The sequence below is a fragment of the Equus asinus genome, chromosome 11 (genome assembly GCF_041296235.1).
Source record: "Equus asinus isolate D_3611 breed Donkey chromosome 11, EquAss-T2T_v2, whole genome shotgun sequence".
Classification (NCBI taxonomy): Eukaryota; Metazoa; Chordata; class Mammalia; order Perissodactyla; family Equidae; genus Equus; species Equus asinus.
In genome coordinates this window covers 48,933,164-48,950,223 of record NC_091800.1, presented here as the reverse complement: position 1 = coordinate 48,950,223, position 17,060 = coordinate 48,933,164, and the positions used below count along the sequence as shown (strand labels likewise).

At 33.8% G+C, this 17,060-nt stretch overlaps 1 long non-coding RNA gene across 8 annotated transcripts in view; it reads right to left on the bottom strand.

Annotated features, from left to right (window-relative positions):
• Positions 1 to 16,327, bottom strand: part of LOC123289664 (uncharacterized) — a 140,895-nt gene extending 124,568 nt beyond the window's left edge. For all 8 annotated transcript variants that reach the window (XR_011493015.1, XR_011493010.1, XR_011493014.1 and 5 more), the window contains exons 1-3: positions 16,128 to 16,327; positions 15,713 to 15,826; positions 6,555 to 6,659 (exon numbers count right to left, since the gene is read on the bottom strand). This is a non-coding gene — a long non-coding RNA (uncharacterized lncRNA). The remainder of the gene's footprint in view (positions 1 to 6,554; positions 6,660 to 15,712; positions 15,827 to 16,127) is intronic.
• Positions 16,328 to 17,060: the final 733 nt, after the last annotated feature.

Sequence of the window (17,060 nt, the reverse complement as noted above, 5' to 3'; positions counted from 1 at the left end):
TTAACAATACTAAATCTCCTAATCTGTGAACCCAGGTATCTGTGCACTCATTTGTGTCCTTCAGTTTCTTTCTTCAATGTCTTACAGTTTTTAATTTAAAGATCTTTTACGTCCTTGGTTAAATTTATTCCTATTTTATTCTTTTTGATGCTATAATAAATGGGATTGTTTTCTTAATTTCTTTTTCTGATAGTTTTTTGTTAACGTACAGAAATGCAACAGGTTTTTGTACGTTGATTTTATATCTTGCAACTTCATTGAATTTATTATGCCTCTTTTTTCTTTTTGATTTGTATGATTAATTTATATATCTGACATAAGTGTTTTGTCAGATATGTATAATACAGATATTTCTCTCTCTCTGAAGCTTGCTTTTTTATTATGCTAACTGTGTCTTTGATGAACAAACGTTCTTAATACTAGTGAAGTTAATTTTGTCAACTTTTTGTTTCTTTATGATTAGCAGTTTTTGCATATTATTTAAGAAATCATTTTTTAAACCCAAGGACATGGAGATAATACTATTTTTTAAATTGCTTTACTGTATTACCTTTTCTGTTCAAATCTACAAACCACACAGAATTGATTTTATGTGTGATGTGAGGTCAAGATTTATCTTTTTTTCAGTATGGACGTCCAATCAACAGAGTTCCATTTATTGAACAGTCCATTATTTCTCATAATACTACATTTTCACATCTGAGTTAAGTCAAGTAACCATAAATGTGTGGAACTATTTCTACACTGTTTATTCTTTTATACTGGTCCATTTCTTTATCCTGGTAGAGAACCAAACTGTCTTAATTTCTGTAGCTTTAAAATAGGTCCTCGTGTCTGGTAGTGCAATCTTATGTTTAATGTTGGAAATTTCTTGATCATGCACTGAGTATCCTGAACATTATGGAAAGTATCTTTACATATTCAGTGAAACTTGGGAGAATAATGAGGCACTGGAATGGATGCTTTTAACTTTCAATATTATGTTTTAGAGTAAGAGGACTTGTGTAAGTGGCTGAGTGTGTTCCCCAAATTACCTGACTTCTCACAGGCTTATTTTCTGCAGGGCAAAGATAGTTGGAAAAATATAGTCATGATACAGTTGCCTAAATAATATGCAACTTTCCTTTCCCATTTTCTTCATTAAAAATAAAACCTCAGAAATTTAACCAGCCAAATAATTATGTTTCCCAACTTTCCTTAAAGACAGAACTGGTTCTTCGATATATTTCTAGAAAATTTTTTGCCTCCTTCTGATCTTGCATGCTTTCCTTTTTCTTCTGGCTTAAAATACTGTTATGATGTTTGGAATACTGGACAGTCATATTTTTACAATGGCTTAAGCTACACTTTGAGGAAACAAACATGAGAATAAATATCACAGGCTAAGAGAAATGAAGCAGAAAGATGGAAGTATGAACTTGTTTGACAGAATTCAGTTAATTAGTCATTTTGGACCCAACCTCTGGACTTCTTGTCACATAAGGAACAGCTAATACTATTTGTTGGTCCAACATGGTCTCGTGTTACATTTCATGCAGCCAAATGTAGTCATAATAGGGAAAACTATCTATTTTTCACTGCCAGCTTCCTACTCCCACCCATAAGAATTATCTCATAAAGCGTACTCATTGAGAAATACACAGTTACTTTAGAAGCGCTAAATTGGCATCCCAGTGTATTAGTGGTACACTTCTATTTGAAGTGACTCATATTATTTTGCTACTTCTAGCAATTAACATACCCAGGTTTTAAAGAATAATTTTATACATGAGGAAGGATTCAAGGTTATCTATAAAATATGATCGCTCTCATAGACTTAGATTCCTCTACATTTTTGTGAGTAGTACATTAAAGAGTGGGTTTAGAGTTAGCAATAATTTATTCATGTAAAGCTTATAACTCTGGCACACCAATGGATATTTACCTCTGAAAAAAGAAACAGACAAAAAATATAGCGGATAAGAAAGCATTGGTAATAACAAACACAGTTAAAATCACCATCCTAGTTGAATTTTTAATTTAAAATAAAATTTAACATGTAGATAGAAACCAATATTGAAATAAACTACAAAGAACCAGTAGTTCCATCTGTTTTAAACATGTACAATGACTCTCCAAATTGTTAATTTACAGCAGGCTATACTCCTTTTAATAACTTACTGTTTCATAAAATACAGGTTTTCTTTTTTAAGTTTGAGAAAGATATGGAAAAAACTGCTTATATTTTCTGTTGTTAATTTTGGAACGTCTCCCACCTCTCACTTAGTGACACTGGTTTTCTTCCATCTGTTAGAGAACTAAATAAAATATGAGCTGTTGTCCATTATGCTTTGTAGAAATGGCAAATGCAAATACTTAGCCCACTCTTCTTGGCTTTAAATATTGTTTCTTTTTATTTTTTAGCTCATGTGTTTATTTTAAACAAATTTCAACATTTAAATTAAGCATTGTATTTTAAATTTTAAAAGGTATTAAGGTAATTAAGTTATTAATTAATAATATAACTAAACAATATTTAATTTCAGATATTCTCCATGATCTCTATAGATTTGATATTACAGCAAGCCAGAAATAAATTCCATGGAAGACAAACCTTAAATTAATACTGATTCACTAGTATTCAATATTTTAAGGTTAGTAAAAGAAACATAAATAAATGCTTTGGAAAATCCAAATACTATATAGAAAAAATAATCTACAGATAAATACATTAAAAAGATAATTGAGATGGTGACAGGTACTATGAAGAAAACAAAGTAAAATCATGTGATAGAAAATAGCTAGAAGGGGCTATTGTTTTTTTCAGTAATTTCATTGAGATCATAATGGTTTATAACATTGTATAATTTCAGGTGCACATTATTATTTATCAATTTCTGAATACACTTCATTGTGCTCACACCCAGTAGTCTAATTTTTATCCACCACCACACATATGTGCCCCTTTGTCCCTTTCGTCAACCCTGCAAACCCCTTCATCTCTGGTAACAACTAGTCTGTTCTCTTTATCCATATATTTATTATCTTCCACATGAATTAAATCATACAGTATTTATCTTTTTTGTCTGGCTTATTTTGCTTAATGTCACACCCTCAAGGTCCTTCCATGTTGTTCCAAATGGGATGATTTTGTCTTTTTATGGCTGAGTAGTATTCCATTGTGTATGTATGTGTATACACACACACACACATACACACACCCCACATCTTCTTTATCCATTCATTTGTAGAAGGGTTGCTTCCACATCTTGGCTATTGTAAACAATGCTGCAATGAACCTAGGCGTGCATAAGTCTCTTTGGGTCATTGATTTCAAGTTCTTTGGATAAATACCCAGTAGTGGGATGGCTGGATCATATGGTATTTCTATTTTTAATTTTTTGAGAAATCTCCATACTGTTTTCCATAGTGGCTGCACCAGTTTGCACTCCCACCAGCAGTGAATGAGCATTCACTTTCTCCACATCCTCTCCAACATTTCGTTTTTTGTCTTGGTGATCACAGCCATTCTGACCAGTATAAGGCGATATCTCATTGTTGTTTTGATTTGCATTTCCCTAATAGCTAGTGTTGTTGAACGTCGTTTCATGTGTCTGTTGGTCATCTGTATATCTTCTTTGGAAAAACATCGGTTCATGTCCTCTGCCGTTTTTTTGACCAGGTTCTTTGTTTTATTTTTTGTTGAGTTGTATCAGTTCTTTATATATTTTGGAGATCAACTCCTTGTCGGATAAATGATTTGCAAATAGCTTATCCCAGTTGTTGGGCTGTATTTTCATTTCGTTCATGGTTTCCCTTGCTTTGCAGAAGTTTTTAGTCTGATGTAAATCCATTTGCTAACTTTTTCTTTTGTTTCCCTTGCCTGAGTAGACATGGTATTTGAAAAGATGTTGCTAAGACCAATGTCAAAGAGTGTACTGCCTATATTTTCTTCTAGGAGTTTTATGGTTTCAGGTCTTACATTCAAATCTTTAATGCATTTCAAATTAAATTTTGTGTATGATGCAAGATAATGGTCTACCTTCATTCTTTTGCATGTGGCTGTCCAGTTTTCCCAACACCATTCATTGAAGAGATTTTCCTTTCTCTGTTGTATATTCTCAGCTCCTTTGTTGAAGATTGACTGTCCATAGATGTGTGGTTTTATTTTTGGGCTTTCAATTCTGTTCATTGATCTGTTTGTCTGTTTTTGTGTGGAAGGGGCTGTTTTTAATGGTGTGCAGAGGAAATGTCTGAATTGTAATTGAGCTAATATCCTACATTAGCATAGATGTACAGCTCCTATAACAAATTCCTAACTGAATGATAATAATTTAAATCAATTTTTTCTGTGTCATGTAACAGTCCTCGGATTAGCAGTCCATGTTGTTGAGGTCAATTCTTCTTTTATCTTTTGGCTCTTCTCCATCCTCCCACCCCCAGGACGTTGTCTTCATCCTCATATCGATAAGCATTCAATATGAGATCTAAGAGTTTCACTTTTCAGGCAGAGAGCAAGAGAAAAAATGAAGGAGACACATGCCATTTCATTTCAAGAACATCACCTAGAAGTTATTCAAACCAGGTCTACTTATACCCTTTGGGCCAACCCAAAGTCACATAGCTACATCTAGTGCAAATGAAGCTGAGTAAGGATGTCTTCATTTTAGCCAGATATCATATTTGAGTTCCATTACTAAAGAGAAGACTGGACTTTGGGTGACAGACAGACTTTTACCTAAAATGAAGAGAAGGATCAAACACTGCTAAAATTTTGGGAGACAGTTTACAGGCCATTATTTCTTCAAATATTTTCTCATTCTGCACCAATAACTTTGGCTTCTTTTTCTGGAATAATGAAATGACTATTAGACCTTCTGATATTGTCCCATGCATGCCTGAGCTCTGTTTATTTTTGTTCAATTTCTTTCCTTCTATCATTAAGATTGGAAAATTTCTACTGATCTCTTTTGAAGTTCACAGAGTCTTTCCTATTTCATTCCCAAGTCTACTATTGAGCCCATGCAGTGAAACCTTTATCTGATTTTTGTATTTTTCAGTTCTAACATTTCCATTTGGCACCTGATTATACAATATAGTTTCTATTTCTCTGCTGAAAATTTCTATCTTTCTATTAATTTTGAGAGTGATCAACTTTAGCTTGTGGAACATGGTGATAAACTGCTGTGACTCTTTGCCTGATAATTTCAACATCTGAGTCATCTTGGGATTGGCGTTTTTATTATTGTTTTTCTCTAATGTTGGCCAGATTCTCCCAGTTCTTTCAATGTCAAGTGATTTTGGATTGTGTCCTGAACACTTTGAATACTATGTTGTAAAACTCTGAGTCCTGTTAAAATTCTTTGAAGATTTACTGTACGTTTTCTTTTTTCCTGTTTGTTTTAGCAGGCAATTGGCCTGGTTAGGTTCAGATCAAAAGTTTTGATTTGCCTTCTGTAGGCAGTTCTTCCAAAGTCAGTTCCGGTTTCAAAGTCTGTACTCTGCTGTTTGAGTTTCCTTGTGCCTGTTCACCCAGGGTTTTGTCTAGGACTTAGGTCTTGGTGTAAACAATAATTCTGTTCTCAAAGCTTTAATCATGCTTGTTGGTGTCTGTTCCATTAGTGCTCAGATTGGAATGAGGCTGGGTGTTTGTCAATTCAAGTGCAGTATTTGGGTATCCCTTCTCCATCTCTCACGTCCCCAATTTCCCAGCCACTCTGTGGTTCCCTGGGGTCCCTTTCCCAGTCTTCTGACTTGTAAGCCTGAGTTTTTCTCATGGGTTAACCTTTTGAGCTGGTGAGCTATTTTGCAATACTGTGGCTATTCTCAAGCAAAGCTGAGACAGAAAAGAGAGACAAAATAATGGTGATCTCCCCCATCTCTTTGGATGTTTGAGGTCCTTCTCAATTCTTCCAGACGGAGGGATGGTTTTCTCCTGAGGTTTGAGATACCCTGCCATGGGAGCAGAGCAGCTTCATGACTGGGGCTTCCTCCAGGCAGAGGTGAAATATAAAAGAAAAAACAGGAGATCCTTTTCCCAATCCACTTTCCAGCTAACAGATGTCCTTGTATCCTGTCTTCTGCCTTGAAAACCAGAACTTCCCTCCTAATTTTTATTGTCCACCTCTACTTGCACTCTGAAGTAAAAGCCAGGAGATAAAGGAGGTAGAGAAAAAACTAGAAAAGTCAGGGCCTTTCTTTTCTTCCTCAAGGTTGACTTCCTTCCCAATTCATCTGCTATTATGTACTGTCCAGAGTAAATATGGTCATTCTTTGTATTCTGTCCAGAGTTTTCATTGCAATCATGGAGAAAGGGTCTATAATGAGCTTATTCCATCTTCATCATCATTGTAACTCTTTTACTAATTCTTAATATTTAATTATTAATGATTTATTCGTCATGCTATGTTGTGGTCTACATTTTTGTCATATAGTTTGCCAAGTATATTTCCTGGCTTCAGTGAGGAAAGGGGAATTTGAAATATTTGGAAAACAGAGAAGAAATTTATGGGAAAATCTAATATAGAATTCACATACTTTAGACTTGATATACATTTAACATACTTTATACTCACTTTGCAGGGACAATGTGCAGAACACGCAATCAATTACTAATCATTTCACTGCTGAGTTGACGTGGATAATATGATTCTCCAATTCTGATTCTCAAAGTTTGTTTTCTAGAATTAAAAATAACTCTGTAACTTCATAGAAGAAACATACCGTGATAAAAGACATTAAGTGGTTCTGCCATTTAATAAAATATTTACCCAACCTGACCCTTTACGCACTTACTTCATATTCATGTAAACTCCTAATATTTCTTTGAAATATCTTTATAATTTTTAGTACAAAAATACATAGCACCACATAAATTAGACACTAGAAAAGTAGAATGAAGCAAGGTATACCACATAAAAGATTTTTAATAGTAAATTAAAGTTCTCTTGAAAATTTTTTCTTGTGCATTTTAGCATTTTGAAGGATGCTTTCTAAATTAACCTTTCTTTATTCCATCTCCACTTGGTAACTATGTATGAAATATTTTGATACAATGAGGAGGAACATTGTCTAAACAATTACTTTTTCCTGTTAGTAAACTTTGTATGACTCTATTACTCATAATCTAAATTTGGACAAAGCAATGGATATAGCAGACATTCAAAGCTATTCTGGATGGATATAACCCAATCTATATAGCAATATATTTCCTGGAATTGTTTTTGAGAAAAATCATGCACTTTTCCATCAACAGGAGTTCTCATGTACAATGTTAACCTCAGAACGTACAGGTCAGGCATTCCTATCCTCTCATGTCATTAATATTGGTAAAAATCAGAGATGGAATTATGTTCACTAAACTTCTAGTGAAAAAACCAGACATGTTTAAGGAATCGTCTAAATTTATAACATTAATTATTATGATGATTATTAAACAAAGGAATTTAATTTGATAAATTTTCTTAAATGCCAACTCTGTAAAGACCTGCACAGAGACTACAAAGATGAGAGATATATAGGAATATCAAAATTAGAGTCCTTGTGCTCAAGAGAGTTATAATTTTATAGGAGTATATTAAAAAATTGAGAATAATTTTCATTACCAGTTGCTATTTTTAAGAAAATTAATATTTATTGAGAACTTATTATACGTCAGATCCTATTTTCTGCATTTTATAGTTTTTGTGTTATTTTATAGGAAGTAAGTTTGTATTTTCCCCACAGTACAAACAAAGGTACAGACTCAAAAAGGTTTAGAAATTTTCCAAAATAGATTCAGGATTCAAATTCCTCTTTGAAGCCCGTGAAACACTATGAAGCCTCAGACAATATTTTGGGGATTCTTGCCATTATTGTTGCAAACAAAATGCCACAAGAGTTGAAAAAAAGAAAGAAACCTAATTTGATCACAAGTAGTTCACGAAAGTGGCAGTACATTCTTTAGAATGTGGAAGAGGGCATTCTATTTAGAAAGTTGAGAATAATCTAGAACCTGGAAGTTGAAAAGCTAAAGATTTGTTCAAGGAACTGCAAGTGCTGGAGTTACGGGGTTTCCACAGGGGAGCAGTGATGGAGTAATGTTGTAGTGATCAAGTGCTGTAGAAGTAGAACAAAATAAATTGAGGCTGAGGAGTTTGCTTGTCATTCACTAGGTAGGTGATATCCACTATAGCTCATTGAGAGGAAGAATGAAGTCATAGTTTATCAAGATAAGTCATAATTTCTTAGGTAGGCTATAACACGGAAAAGAAAGAGACTGGAGGGAACAAATCAGTGTAGAACACTATTGTAAGAGTTTAGGCAAGAGGATATTAACCAGCAGACAAACGTGAGGAATGTTAGGGGAGATAGAATCTATGGGATTTTAAAAGTTGCTAAGTATATTTTATAGATGGGAGAGAGGCATTAATTAACTAAGAAAGTTTGAGCTGTTATAGTTGAGAGAGCAGAGGTAACTCTGAGGGAAAAAGAGAAAAGATAAATGGTTTTGTACATTTAGTTTAGGGTGAGGATGGTGGACCCATGTGCATTGGATTAAGATAGTGGAGATTCTCTTGGATTCGGGCTGAAGATCTGGGCAGGGCTGAGGCACCTCAATTTGGGAGGTATCTGCAGACAAATTATCATGGAAACCCTCAAAATGGATGGAATAACCCAAGAATCAAGTGCATAGGAAAAAGAAATTTCTTCAAGCACCATAAATTTAGGATTACAGAAAAAAAATTCGACAAGACAATAAAAAGCTGTACTTCATGCATATGAATACATATCAGCAGGATTCAAAAGCAGAAAAATAATTTTAGCTCCCTCTTTTTTTTCCTGCTTTTTCTCCCCAAATTCCCCCAGTATTTAGTTGTGTATTTTTTTAGTTGCGGTCCTTCAAATTATGGCATATGGGACGCCGCCTCAACAGAGGCCTGATGAGCGGTGCCATGTCCCAGCTCAGGATCCGAACCCTGGGCCACGGAAGCAGAGTGCACGAACTTAACCACTTAGCCACAGGGCTGCCCCTCCTCTTTTTTTTTTTTTAATGCTTAAGTGCTATTACATATTATCTCACTTAATCTCAAGATTCCTCTGAAGTAGGGCTACTGTTATCCCTTTATAGGGGAGAAACCTGGAGCTCTGATGGGCTATGAAACTTCCCTCTGCTCAGATAGCCAATGCGTGGCTGAGCCAAGATTCACACCAAGTAGCCTGCACCTAGATTTTGTACTTTTTACTTTTATGTTATACTGTCTCTTGGTTATGGAAAATAGCTTGTTTTAATAAGAATCTTTTATTTTACCAATATGCATAGCTGAAGATTTATAGTCATCTTCTTTTGTAAGTCCTTATTTTACTCGTCATCTTGATAAGCCAAAGTGACAAGAGACGGAGAAGGATTCAAAGTCACGTAGGAGAGATTTCCAGGTGGGGTGTAAGCTCTAGGGAGTGATACAACACAACTAAAATAAATATAGATATGGTGGTATTATCTCTATTTTCCAAAAGTGACTTCTTGTACAACTGATCTAATTTAAATTTTTTATACAATACACCAATCAGTGCATATGATAAATTTTTTAATAATTTGTATCTCAAACCCACAGTGCCTTCAAAGTGTGGACCCTCATAAGAAGAGGTAGTTGTTGTTCTGATAGCAAACAACCCTTTTATCCTTGGCATGATGGACTTTGTCATGCGTTAAGACATTATTAAAGAGTAGATTGGGATATTTATGTACTGAGATAAATGTTGAGAAAACCGCAAAGCTCTTTGCTACACATAGAGAGAAATTCAAGTAAAAAATTTAGGGATCCAATAAGAGGATATCAGGAACTTCCTAGGAAAATGAAGGGCTACAGAGGAAAAGAGAGTCAAGAGACCTTGGAACTATAATCCCAGAGGAGGTACCTAGAGATTTCTCTAAGAAAATGCTGTGTACTCCACATCATAAACCCCTTGTTCCATCATACTTAGAAAGCATTTAGTAAATTTTAAATAGCTCACTTATGCTCTGATGATGGTGAAGTTTGCTGTTGGTCAGACCTAAAGAAAAGAGTGATGAGATTCTCACATATGAGTCACACACCTAAGGAAGCAGGTGTATGCTTTTATTATCAGAAGGCAGAGCAGCATGGAGGCTAAGTGTGGGCTTTGGAGCCAAACAGCTTAGGTTTGAATCTTGGCTTGGGCACTCACCCTAGCAATGTGATGTAGATAAATTTTCCATGCCCCATGGGTTTTTTTTGTGAGGATTAAATTAGATTATCCATACAAGGTTCTTAGAATAGTGCCTAGTGTGTGATTAGTTTTCAATAATTGTTCACTTCCCTGATAATGATATTTGAATAAATATTTAAAGAATATTTGCTTAAAGTAGTGCTCATTTGTTTATCTGCCAGTGGCATGTCATTGGATTAATTCTGTATTCCTGATGAGCTCTCTTTCAATTATTCTTACCTAGTAATTTTTATTTGGATATTCCAATATTTTCAGCATGAAAATGTATTATCTTAAAGTTTTAACCTCCTCTTTTACACATCTCTTCTAATTTTAATGTTGTCTTTTTCTCGTCACAATTCTCCCGTATTCAGGTTTGCAAAAGTTTGGCTATTTTATTGATCTTCTTCAAAGAACCAGCTTTGGATTATATTTGTGGAACCTGTTTCCTTATTATTTTCTGTTCCATTGTTTTTTGTTTTTGTCTCTATTTTTTTAAACTGTTTTTGCTTCTTGTTATTCTAAGTTTTGAGGAACTGTAAGTGGAGTCCTTTACGTTCAGTACAAGTTAATTTTAAACTAATACATTACATTTACATCTTATATTACAAACAATACTTTGGCTATATCATACAAGTTTTTTTTTCCCCCATAGGAAATACTGTTAATATAATGCACTTAAAATATTTAATAATTTTCATTTTTATTTCATCATTAATCAGTAATTATGTAATGATTCCTTAAAAAACAATATTGTCAATATGAGTGGATTGGGGAGTACAGAAGTGTTATCTTTTACTATTGTCTAATTTTCTTACATTGTAATCTGATGTATAGCCCATAAAATATGCTTTTAAAATTATTTTATCGAGCCTTTCTTTTGAACTCAAAGGTCAATTTTCGTGACAATTTCATGTATCTTGAATGAATGCATTCTCTTTTGCTACATTAAATATTCAATGGATATATTAGTACAACACAATTTTGTTATTGATGTTTTAATATCTCTACTTAGTTTTACTTTAGAATTTGTTTTTTTATATGTCAATTGCACATGAAAATTTGTCATATTTTTCACTATTTATGTTCTGCATTTGTCATTTGGCCTCGTCTCACTTTCTGTTCTCTTTTATATTTCAAAATACATATTGAACTATAAATTTTAGCAAAATAAAAAAGCCCAATCCATCCAATTTTGACTTGAATCCTAATTTGTCTGATGTTACTAGTGATAAAATTGCTTTCTATTTGTAAATATTTCTTGATATATGTATTTTCAAATCAATTATATTAAAATGTTGAGATGTGTGTAATTTTGCTTTCTTTTAGCTTCTCATATGTAGATTTTCATTTTATCATAGATTTTCTTTAAATCATGTTGGATAATCTATGCCTTTTAGTACAGGTGGTGACCCAATCTTGTTTGTTAGGATCACTCCTAAATTTGGGCTTATTAACATGCTGTACTATTTATTCTTTATATTTTCTTTTAGGGCTTTGCATTTTCATCACTTTCTTTCTTCCCTTCATTTTTTTTTCTAGTGGTTTAGGGGATATATCCTATTTATAGACTTCATCTCATTATCTTCAATCATTTAACACACAATTATTTTTTATCAATCTATCAATAATGAGTATCTATACCTTTCTTATGAAGGAGGGAAGACCTTTTCTATTAACCTCCTGTCCAGACCTTCTACCCAGATCCTTTTTCAAATGCCACACGCCTTAAGATCATCTAGAGAGTTAGTGACAGAATTATGACAATATTTGAACAGAATATTTATATGGAGTATTATCCTTGAGTATTTTTTCATCTGAAATATCTTTATTTTGTTGTTTTTGCTGTTTCACATATAAATGACGGTTTAAGTAATTAATGACACAGGTTTAAAATTACGGTTCCTTACAAATTTGTTAATGCCTTTTTAGAATCCTGAATTTTAGAAAAACAGCCTTTTTGGTCCTCCAAGCTTTTAGGATGTTCTCTCATCCATGTGATGCTGAAATGTCATGATTTGTCTAGCTGTGTGCCTTTTCCGTTAATTCTGTACAGTATTTAGTGTATCCTTCAATCTGAAGACATGTTTTCAGCTCTTAATTACTTTATTCTATTATTTCCTTGATTATTCCTACTTTGTCTTTTATCCTCTTTTGGAAGTTTTTATTTATTTTTTAAAAAAATATTGTTATTTTTAAAGTAGTTTTAGGTCCATATTAAAATTGAGCGGAAGGTAAAGAGATTTCCATATAGTCCTTGCTCCCACACATGTATAGCTTCTCCCATTATCAACATCCTCCATGAGAGTGGTACATTTGTACAGTTGATGAACCCACATTGACGCAAAATAACCATCAAAAGTCCATAGTTTGGTTTACCTTAGGGTTCTCTTGTAGTGTTGTACATTCTGGGTGTTTGCACAAATGTATCACAACATATATCTATAATTATAGTATCATACAGAGTATTTTCACTGCCTTAAAAATCCCCTGTGCTTCACCTACTCGTTCCTCCCCTCACTCACCCCAACCCCTGGAAAACATTGATCTTTTCAATATCTCCATAATTTTGCCTTTTCCAGAAGGTCATATAATTGGAATCATATAGAATGTAGATTTTTCAGAATGGCTTCTTTCACTTAGTAATACACATTTAAGCTTCCTCCATGTCATTTTGTGGTTTGATAACTCATTTATTTTTAGCACTGAATCATACTCCATTGTCTGGATGTACCACAGTTTATTAATCCATTCACCTCCTGAAGGGCATCTTGGTTGCTTCCAAGTTTTAGCAATGATAAATGAAGCTGCTATTAACATCTGTGTGCGTGTTTTTATGTGGACATAAGTTTTCATCTGCTTTGGGTAAATACCAAGGAGCATGATTGCTGGATCATATGGTAAGTGTTCTTTTGGAACTCTTATGAGGCAAATGTTACAGTAAATGGTATATCGGGCTCTCCATCCCTTTGTCTTTCAGAATAATTCTGAGATGATCCAAAGTTCTGATAATCCATCAAGCATGGCTGCTAAGAACACACACTCTGGGGTCAGATTATTTAGGATCAAATGCAAGTTAGTTCTCTCATTTCTTAGCTGTATGACCTGAAGGTTATTATTCGGTCTTTCAAGAAGAAAACTTCTCACCAATTAAAATAAAATAAAGTAGAACCACCGATATTATCAATTATTGTAGAGATTAAATCAGATACTGCATATAAAGTATCTAGCATAGCGTCTGTCATATAAATTTTTGACATTTGTTAGCTATTATTGTTGTTAATTGATTTTCTTGAAATTTTGAGGATTGGCCAATGGCCTCTAATGTAGACATGTAGAATATCTTTTCTGGGGAGTAGAGGGTACCTAGCCAAGGCATGATCCCACCAATTTTCCCCAAGCACTAGATTCACTGCTATAGTTTGACTAGAAATATCACTATTACTAATGCTTAGAACAATAAGGGAGAAAAGGAGAGTCTGGTCCACCTGGCTGGTCCAAATGCATCTCCTGAGTTATCATTCCCAAAAGCCAGTGACACCACTGACTGACTCACCGCCTGGTTCGCCTCTACTGTTTCTACCTCTGTCATATTTCAGCCTGCCTGGGTTTAGGGCTCAAGTATCCTCCAGTTTTGTTTCTCTCTATAGTTGTACCCACGTATTTTCTAACCTTCGTAATTCTTCGGTACTTATGGACCACTGAAAATACACTAGTTTTTCAGAGTCAGTGTGGATTTACTCTTCTTTAAAATATGTTTTCTGTTATGTTGTGGGATTTGAGATGGAAGGAAGACTTTGACCCCCTTAAACCAATCTCAACAGATTGTTGGAAGTGTTCTGAAAATAAGTTTTTCAGTTTATGTTTGATGTACTGCCCATGCACCGTAGCTAGGTTTCTAGGATCTATTCCGAGCAGGTGGCTCTAGTGGAAGAGTGCCCTTGGATATGGGGACTTCTATTATGTCTCCCAGCTCAGTCATAGGCATCCGGGTTCCAAGAGCATTCCCAGGAGGGTACACAGGAGACCAATACAGACCTTCTCACTCTTTGGTTTCAAGGAACCAAATACTCTCCCAAACCACTCTCCTATCTTCCAACCCTTGCCATTCTTTTTCATAGCTATTAACATAGCTGCTTGAAAGTTATTAACATTAGCCACAGCTTCACAGGCATTAGGCCATGTGTCTTGCAACTCTACCTTCTAGCATAATATTTTCTCTTTTACGGTAAGCTTGAGAAAAAATACAAACAGCCCTCCCACATTATAAAAAAATATAAGCTGTTTTCTAAATAATTAACTCCTATTTAATCTTAATAAAAAAATCAAATTCCATTTAGCTGTTAATTTTGAAGGGTAAAATAAAAGGACTAGCAAGTATTATTTAGAGGTCTTACTTTGCCAAGCACTTTAAAATATTTTACCGCTTAATCTTCAAAACAATTCTATGACGCAAGTCTACCCTCATTTTACTGAAGAAATAGTTGAAGTTCAAAGAATATAAGTAGCTTGTCAAAACATCACGAAAGGCTACATGATGGGTCAGAGATATGAAGCCTGCAGGACAACAAAGTCCATTCAGTCAATTTCACATAAGCAATTAGCAAGTGAACCCTTTAAGCAAAGTATGTCTTTTGCTTCTTTTTACGATTTACAAAAACGTCATATACTATAATATAAAAACATATCTGACTACAAAATAGACCCAAAAAGAAATGATTAGAGAATGTGGTATTTCTACATTGGAGGAGGGGCTTATTCGAAATGGATACATAAATCTTTAGCCTGGGACTCAAAAGAAAACAATCTGTTAATATTTCAACACATCATTCCCTTAATTTAGTTGCTTTTAATGATGAAGCTCTAATATAATTAATTTTTCTTTTAAAATTTAAGTATATAAAAAGATTAATAGTTTAAATATCATAACACATTGTGATTCTTCCGTTGCTCCCACTATAAAAATAAATTTTAGAATAGACGGGTTAAAAGTACAATGCCTGTAAAATTAATTTGTAGTATTAGGCAAGTTATGTTTTAGTTAAAGCACTGAGAGATGCTAATACGTGCAGAAAAGTATCATAATATTTATAGCAAACACAGTTGAGCTTTGGTACAGAGAGGGAAATGAGATTCCCAGATCAATTTCAAACTATTGTATTGTTTGAGCCATTTCAAATGTCTCCTCTGGGACTTTTTAGATTGTGGGGTTCAGGGCAACCATGTCTTTAATACACAGGGACATTTTCAGGATATAATAATTGTAAACATGGCTTACATGATTTATCATTAGTTAAGGAAAATATTCATTGGAAAATCAAATAATGAAAATGCCGTGTTTCTCCATAACGTAATACCTACAAACTAGATAATTTGATGGCAATTACGTATGTGGATTAACACCGAATAAAGTTAATCCAGGTTATTATTTTAAAATTTGCCATAACATGAAGGGAGTCAAAACTTATTGAATGATTCTAGCCTGTGAATTAGTTGTTTCAAGGATATTCCTTGAAAAGTAATTTACCTTATTTTGTTTTTAAAAATTGTATCCTTCAACAACTGAGCAGAAATAAATATGATGTCTTCTAATCATGCAGTATGTGGTTGTCCATTTAGATGATAGTAATAAAGACCCGATCTGTAATAATCCAAAGGAAAGGAGAAATGTTTTAATGAGGAATATTTACCCCATAGCCCAGATGGTGAGAATGTTTATTTAAGGATTTCATTGAGCGCACCATTGTATTGGATGCTGTAAGTGATTTATACCTTGGGCTAAAGGTAAGATCTCTCTATTACATCTTCAACCAATTAATTAATTATTTTTTCCAAAAGCTTGAAGTAAAGTTAGAAATATGAATACATTTTTTACCAAAGGGTTTTTCTTTTTCTATAGCCTAACTTAACCTTGTTAAACACGGTAAGCTTATTTAACTTACCTGAAGCCATTCTTCACTGTAGCACGTGTTCTAAAGTACTGAGTGAATTCTATTTAGTTCAAATCAACCACTAGCTTTACCTAAACTTAAGAAAGTGAAAGCATTCTCAAAAATAATATTACCAGAGGCTAAACTGTTAACTTCCATTTCAGCTGGCAGATCCTGTATTTTATTGTTCTCAGTGTACTAACGTACAATTGTGTAACTGCTTTCCTTCTGGAACCTCTATAAAAATAGATGCCTATCTTAAAAAGCTGTCTAAGGAAGTAGGGTTTTAAGTAAACAATACAATAACTTGTCTTAAGGCTGAGCAGAGTTTTCAAATATCAGAGAAACTAGAGAAGCACCTGGATTGAATTTTTAGTTACTACTTCTTTAAGTGAAACAAATACTACCGAAATCTTTTAAAATGTGAAATAATATAGCTTATTTGAAATTCTCATAATTATAAAGGGTTAGAATTTTGTGTATATATCTCAATTCTCCTTTTAAGTGGCTCTAACACACACTTTAAGCTAATGGATAAGGCATTTGTGAATGCATGGAATCACAAATAAGTTAGTAAACACAGAAAGTATTTTGAGCAGGATTGAAATATAATAGATACGTAGATAATGACACATTTCAACTGAGAGTTTGCAATAGTTATCTTCCAAGCAAAGTGTAAAGCTTGATTGAACAAAAGATAAAGTTAATACTATCTAATAAGAACAGACCATTATAGATCAGTGAAACTGCAAAACAGAATTATAAGACAAGGGGCAAGCCACATTATCTAAATTAACATTTTTCCAGCATGAACAAGAAGGGCCACTGTAGGAAAGCAAGAGCTAAATGGTATGGCCTGCATTTAGTCAACCTGAAGTAATTATTAATTTATGGTTGTCTGTGATTTTAATGAAAATGAAAGCTGTGAGGGAAGAATGGAGAGAG